The 8,337-nt window shown below is 32.7% G+C and overlaps 1 pseudogene; it reads left to right on the top strand.

Annotated features, from left to right (window-relative positions):
• The first annotated feature begins 349 nt into the window (after window positions 1-349).
• On the top strand, window positions 350-6,373 carry LOC110271925 (phospholipase D gamma 1-like; annotated as a pseudogene).
• The last annotated feature ends 1,964 nt before the right edge of the window (window positions 6,374-8,337 follow it).

The following is an 8,337-nucleotide window of genomic DNA, read 5'->3' as shown; positions in this document are numbered from 1 at the left end:
GACTTATGTTGTTATTGTTTTAATTAAGCTTTTTGTCATGCCTAGCTGATTTTGGACAGTTATTCAATCTATAGTTTTATACATATATTAATAGTATCATAGGAGCAAATGCCATTTTGATTTTTGTGCTATCTTGAGTTTCATCACTCCCACATTGAAATACATGATTTGAGAGCTTCCATATTAGTTGCAAACATATTTGATAACTTTGTAGGATTTAATAAAATAAATTAATTTATGTTTGGATGTGAATAATGTAATTGATTACCTTATGCATCAGATGATACCTTGTACTGTAACTAGTTTCTTAACACTATCTTCAAATTATTCTAATACATAGGTTGGACCAATGGACACTCACGATGAGAACACTCGCCATTTCTTCAGACACTCTTCCGTTCGAGTGCTTCTTTGCCCAAGAGCTGGTGGAAAAGGACATAGTTTGCTCAAAACACAGGTGAGCCAAAAATGCCATATGTTCATCAGTTCATATATATCTAATTACATACTAATATTTTAGGAAGCTGGGACTATCTATACCCATCACCAACAGACTGTCTTTGTGGATGCTGATGCAGGGCACATAAAAAGATTGTAGCTTTCATGGGAGGACTTGATTTATATTGGAATGTGTAAGAGAATGGAGAAAAAAAATGATTTCATTGAGTAAGTAAGTAATTACAAGTTGTGTGTATATATATATATATAAGTGAACTGAGAGCCTAACTAACTGATATACAGTAGGAAGAATGACTAATTAATTGCTAACTAATTAAATTAGGTATTCATAACATCCCCCCTTAAGTTGGCAGGTATATGTTGATCATGCCAAACTTGGAGATGAGATTGTGGAACTGGGTTGGAGTTACCAGTTTTGTGAAGACATCGGCAAGCTGATGCTAAGTTTGAACATGGATCAGTTTGATGAATCCTGCCACAACTTTCTCTCGAACAAAATGGCAGTCTACCTCAATATGTTTCACAACCCACAAGATACCCAGGGCTTGTGCTTGTTTCACAATCCCTACAAGAATGACTAATTAATTGCTAACTAATTAAGTTAGATATCCATAACAATTTATGTGTTGGAAGATATGATATACCAGAACATTCTCTCTTTAGGACTTTGCAAACAACTCACAAAGATGACTTTCATAATCCTAACTTTAAGGTATATCTTATCATCCCTTTAGCCTCGTTAGCTTTCGACTCCAATCAATGATATATAATGCTCATTAGCATCATCCATCTTTTTATTTGTGTACTATATACTAAGCAAGGGCTTGTTACTGGGTGTCCAAGAGAACCATGGCATGATTTGCACTTGAGAATTGATGGTCCAACAGCTTTTGACATCCTGACCAATTTTGAGGAGCGTTGGTTAAGGCAATAAAAATGAGTAGACTCCAGAAGATGAAAAGTTCATATGATGATTCATTACTGAAAGTGAATAGAACCTTAGACATTATTGGGATTGATGAAGTTACTAGCGTTGATGGTGAAGATAACTGTGAGACTTGGCATGTGCAGGTATTATCAGTGTACACTATACACGCTACTGATTGTTCACCACATTCGTCTAATCGAAGGTCTTCCATCTAGTTCTGTTGAAACTTGAAAGGATTTTTCAAGAAATCTAAAGATGCTATAAGAAGGGTGAGAAATAATATTATTATTTGTCATGTGACTTTTTTTATCGGCTGAAAATCTTAGTTTTGATTTTAAGGATGAGTGAGCTAATTATGATTATTACTTCATTGCACATAATTTAGTGTGTGAAAAGAATGTAATGATATATATGAGCTTGCATTCTGCATCTGTCAAGGCAATCAGATCTGCACAAAATTTCATATATACTTAGAACCAATACTTTCTTGGATCATTCATATAATTGGGATTTTAACAAAGATTTTGGTGAGTAATGATCAGTTAACTCCACCCTAAGTTAATGAAAGGATCTATTCTTTAGAATTATACTATCAATATCACAAACTTTAACATCTATATACCCAAAATGCGAAAAGAGAAAAATGAAGAAATAGGGTAGGGTTTTTGTGATTACTCACCGCAAAAGGGTATAGAAATATAGAGGGAGTTGAGAGCGATGCGTAGCCGCAAACAAATCGTTGATTGGAGCTCTGGTTTGTGAAAAAATTAGATTTAGGTGATGAAGTGAAGTCTTTTGGGAGTGGAGTTTCCCCCTTCTCTCAGAGCACATCCAACGGTGAGTCCTTCTCTCACTTTTTTCTAACACACAGGAACTCTAATCATTGGAGAGAAGAATAACTAGGTCCTTGCACAAGCCTAAAAAAAGAGAAGTTTCTCCTCACAGGGATCCTACCCACCAATAATAACTTACCATGTGGCAAGTTATCTTTAAAATAATAATTAATTAAATAAATAAATTATAATTAATTAATTATAATTTATTTATTTAATATAATTATTTAAATAATTAGATCATAATTAATTATAATAAATAATTATATTTTTATTTAATTAATAATTTATATTAATTATTTAAATCATAATTAATATAAATAATTATATTAAATTATAATTAATTAAATTTGTTTACATAAAAAAATAAATTTAATTTTTTACACATTACAAAATAATTTTTTTAGTGAATTGTTTATTTTTATTTATGAAATTTGGAATGCTAACCACATTACAAAATTAGCCGTTGAAAACTAGCTATTACTATGTTACTGTTATTATTAATAAATTAATATTTTTTTTATTCTATATAACTTACATACACTTCTATTTCCACACTTTCTTCTACTTTTCTTTATCTTCTTTCAAAGTTTACGAAATTAAATTCTACTGATATTATTTTTGTTCGAAAAAATGGATCCAAACCAACTCAACTCTTGTTTCAATTACTTACAAAACTTTTCTCAAACTCCAAATACCCAATAATCTCAAACTTCAAATTCCAAATCAAAACTTCATACTACCAAATACATTTCAAAATCCAAATCCACTAAATCTTCTTAATTTTAATTTTCAAGCTCCTTATAATAATCAATTTTCTATGTTCCAACCACAAAATCAAAATTCACAAACACCACATTTTCCATTTTCATCCATATTTAACCCCTATCGAAAATGTTACTCTAACATCCGTGCCATGTTCAACTCAATTCAGTGCATCGAGACATAGCTCATTTGGTGTTGGTGGCTCTTCTAACCCATCCCCTCAGACTCTGATATAATCTAGTCCAAATTCGCAATATTCAGATTTTGCCAACTCTCGTGGATTAGATGCTATCGATCTCAATGACGATGACATTGAAACTCATAGGCAAGATAGTATTCAACACTAGCAATGGGAAGAGGATGAGATGTTGATCAGTGCATGATTGAATGTTTCAACTGACTCCATAGTTGGTACTGACCAAAAGGGCGAAATATTTTGGAGTTGAATCTACAGCTATTATATACAATTCAACGCCGACATGAAAAGAAGGGCAGTTGCATGTAAGAAATGATGGTATAAGATCAACAAGGCAGTTGCACAATTTGCTAGTTGCTACGATCAAGCTAGTCGAAACATAAGGAGTGTTTCAAACGTTGATGATATAAAGGAGTTTGCCTATAAACTTTATTCCACAAATTATGGTAAAAAATTCACTTTTGAGAGGCATTGGAATATGCTTCATTTGGAGCAAAAATGGAGAAGCCAATTACCTACACAGAGTGGAGGCTCAAAGAGAACTAAGATTAGTACAACTGGAGCATACTCATCACCATAGTTATGAGAACCGAACCGGTAACCGGGTCACCAGATTACTGGTTCAACCGGTGGGTCACTAATTCACCCGGTTAACCCGATCATAATTAAAAAAAATATAAAATTATATAAATAGAATTAAAATTATGTCTTAAAACTTAAAATATAAGTCTTTACAAACATTAATAATCTAATATCAAGTCTTAAACATAACTAATAATCTAAAAAAAAGATAATAAACTAGTCTCTAGTACAAAATATGTTCTGAATTTAAATCAACATGAGCAAATGAAAGATAACACAATCCTTAAATCAAGTCCAATGGGTGAGTTCAAAGTCGGCATCAACATCTTCATAGGACAAAAGAAACCAAATATATTTTCAGCAACAAAAGATTTAATTAAGTCAGTTTTTAAGCAACACAGTAATCACCACCATTCCATCAAAATTCACTGACTTTGTGATTCAACAAAGTGAACAAACAAATAACTCTAGAAAAATCCAGTAACAAACAACAACAACTCTACAAAATACAGCAACTCTAAAATACAGCAACCAGCAACAAACAACAACACTAAAAAACTAATGCAACATCAGCAGCCACCAGATTCAATAACAACTCTAAAAAATCAAATACAATAGTAATAACCACCAGATTCAATAACAATACTAACTAAACTATGCTCACCTTCAACAACTCTAAAATTTAATTACAACAGTCAACAGCAACCACTAGGTTCAGTATTCAACAATTCTAATGAAAAATAATGGTTAGAAACTTGAAGGGAGCTCACTTGGATAACTGGTTCCCAGACCGCGACCAAGAAGACGACCACCACCACCCGACTGACCCGAGGGAGCAGATGTAGAGATGCGGCTTGATTTCTATCTTTTGTGAGCTTTTTGCCACCGATGAAGTGAGGAGACGAGGTGAGAGACTGAGAGAGCGACGAGGTGAGGTCGTGACCGTGAGAGCCCGAGAGTGACGAGGTGACTGGAGGCGCGACGAAGTAACGAGGTGAGGGGAGAGACGATGGAGTGACGAGGTGAGGGGGAGGGTGAGCAACTACCGAATGCCGATGACGAAGGAGCAGAGAGACGAGTGCTGGGGGGTTCCACACTTCCACTGGAATCAGACTGATTTGTGATTTCTCAGATTAGGGGTAACCAGGAGGGGGAATAGCCATTAGGGTTTCGTTGAAAGGGGAGGGGGGATTTGAAAGCCAAACGACGCTATTGCCATTAAAAAAAAAAGAAAAAAACACGACCTAGACAAGGTTGAATTAACCGGCCGAATCACCGGTTTTTACAAAAACCCATCGGGTCGAACCAGGTTCCACCGGGTCTCATGCATAGCCGGTTCGACGAGTGACTCGACCTGGTCAGGTGAACGGGTTTTCGTCGAACCGCCTGGGTCGAGCCGAATTTGATAACTATGCTCATCATCATCAAATTCAGAAACACCGTTGGCGGTGTGGACTCTCCCGTTCGCCCACAAGGATCAAAGAAGAGCAAGAGAAAGGGTAAGAAAAAAACACAAATGTCTGAAAATCTTAGCGAAAAGAAATCATTGATTGCTAAAAAACTATTTCTCATAGAAGATATTAAGAATGTTAGAGAAGAGGAGAGGGAACATAGAGAAAAAATTATGGCAATCAAAGAAAAGGAGTTACAGATTCAAGCCACGATGAAAGAACAAGAATTACAAACTCAGAGGTATATTAAAGAAATGGAGATAAATGCAAAGGAAAGGAAAATGGAAAGGATGGCTAAGGAAAGTGAAGGAGAAATGGATATGCAAATATTTAATGCTGACACGTCTACATTGAGTGAAAAACGACGAACTCTTCATGAGATTGCATGTGAGAAAATAATCAATAAGTGGTTTACTTAATGGTTTCTTGTATTCGTAGAGTTAAGTAGTATGTTTTTATTTTTATTGCATATTACTGGTATGTGATGTAGTCTATTTTATTCATTTCTGATGTAACTTTTTTAATTAGTCAATATTATTGTGCTGTTATTGTTTATGAAAGTGACCGTTGCAAAACTAGCCGTTGAGAAGTAGTTACTTGTTGTGAACACACTTATAAATATCAACTATCAATGATTCAACAACTCCATTCCAAATCTAGTTTCTCGCCTAAAAAAATACTAAAAAATTCCTCAAGCTATGGCTAAAAATTTTGATGATATGTTTAATGAGGCTTTGTATGGTAAAAGAAGACGACGAGATAACACACTCATAGATAATTGGATTGATGAGTGTTTATTCGATATTCAGAAGAAGAAGATATTGATAGAAGCTCTATCCCAACTCCTCATAGATGGATTAACAGAGATCGAGAAGAAGGACATGATTGGCTTTTCCAAGATTATTTTGTAGATGAGTCGGTATATAATGCTGACATTTTTTGACGGAGATTTTGAGTGAAAAGACATGTGTTCCTTCGGATAGTAGATGCTCTCTCAAATACCTATCCATATTTCTAACAGAGGGTCGATGCAACTGGGAGAAGAGGCTTGTTACCACTCCAAAAATACACTGCTGCGATACGGATGTTAGCATATGGCGTAGCTGTTGATGCTATTGATGATTATGTGGGCATAGGCGAGAGCACTACAATTGAATGATTGGAAAAATTTGTTGAAGGTGTCTTTCGATGTTTGAGGATGAATACTTGCGAAAACCAAATTCAAATGATATACGACGCCTGCTACAAATGGCAGAAGGTCATGGCTTTCCTGGCATGTTGGGTAGCATTGACTGCATACATTGGCAATAGAAAAATTGTCCGAAGGCATGGAAAGGTATGTACATGAGTGGTTATCGTGGAGTTGTAACCATAGTACTTGAGGTTGTAACATCTTCATACCTTTGGATATGGCATGCGTTCTTTGGAGTTTCTGATTCAAATAATGATATCAATGTGTTAAATCTTTCACCGGTGTTCGATGTTATTTTAAATGACCGTGCTCCGGAGGTAAACTATACTATTAATGGTAATAATTATACTATGTGATACTATTTAGTAGATGGTATTTATCTTGAATGTGCCACATTTGTCAAATCAATCTCAAAACCATAGGGGAGAAATGCAAGTTATTTGCACAATACTAAGAAGGGCAAAGAAAAGATGTAGAACAAGCATTCGGAGTGTTGCAAGCACGCTTTACAGCGCGTTTTTGGAAAAGGAAGAAACTTGAAAACATAATGAGAGCTTGTATTATATTGTATAATATGATTGTTGAGGATGAAAGAGACACTTATGCAAGAAATTTTGCTCAAGACTTAGAGTATGACGATGTCGAAAACGGCTTATCACAACCTCAGCTGGGAGATGAAAATTTTGCACCATATCATCAATTTTTCCAAAGAAATACCAACTTCAAAATAAACAGCAGCATAAACAGTTGAAAGAGGACTTGATTGAATACATATAACAATTTCACAATATATGTCGTTAACTATAGAGCTTAACTATGTTTTTTTATATTAAGTAATTTTACAAATTAGTGTAATCTCGAATTATATATTATGTATTATTTTTATATATGATTCTTTTTAATATTAATATTTTTTAACAGTGAATTATTTTTAAATTTATAAATTAAAAAAATATTATTATAAAAAAAATAATAATTATATTAATTTTAATTATTTTAATTAATTAATTAAGTGAAATTTAGATTAAAATTAATTTTTTTTAATAAAAAAATACTTTAAATTTCTATTTACGATTTATAAGGCAAAAATTAGGGTAAAAAACAAAAATAAGCCATGGAGAGAAAGGAATTACGTGAATCAGCCAAAACGAAATCTGATTCACCAATCAACCAATGCACAAATATATGTAGTTCGAATCAAACCGTTTCAAATTTAGATTGAATGTAATTCGAATTGAGCTGCTTCGAATTACATGCAAAGCTGAAACATACATAATTCGAATTGAGGCAATTCGAATTACTATGAAACCTGAACTAAGTATAATTCGAATTGAAGCAATTCGAATTACTATGAAACGTCAGCGCAACATAATTCAAATTGAGGTGGTTCAAATTACTCCTATGTAATTCGAATGATGTTGATTCGAATTACACATTGTACAATAAGATATTAGAAAAAATACTATATAATATAAAAAAAATATACTAAAAGAAGTATAAAACAAGATTATAGTAAATTAATTTTAGTATAAAATTATTAAATATAAATTAATTTTAACTCCTATTAGTATATTGAATTAAAAATAACATATAAAAATGTACTTATATTTATTAAATTTTAATAACATATAAAAATTTAATGACTTTTTAAATATTCTTTTTATAATAGGAGTACATTTTTATATACTTTAAATACTTTATATAAAAGTGTACTTGTATTTATCATACAAAAATAAAGTGTTGTGCCAATATAATAACATTATAACATTTTAAATCAATTTTTTCTAGGATTTTAGATTAAAAGCAGCACATGAAAAAGCATTATTGGTATTTTAAAGATAACATAGTGTAACACATATTTGATCAATATTAAAAAAAAATAGCCTAATTACGTACATAAAATCCTAAAAAATACAGTTCTATCTTTTTTA

Source organism: Arachis ipaensis, chromosome B5, assembly GCF_059453495.1.
Source record: "Arachis ipaensis isolate K30076 ecotype BB chromosome B5, ASM5945349v1, whole genome shotgun sequence".
Lineage (NCBI taxonomy): Eukaryota > Viridiplantae > Streptophyta > Magnoliopsida > Fabales > Fabaceae > Arachis > Arachis ipaensis.
The sequence above is the reverse complement of the archived record's forward strand: the minus strand, read 5'-3'. Positions and strand labels throughout refer to the sequence as shown.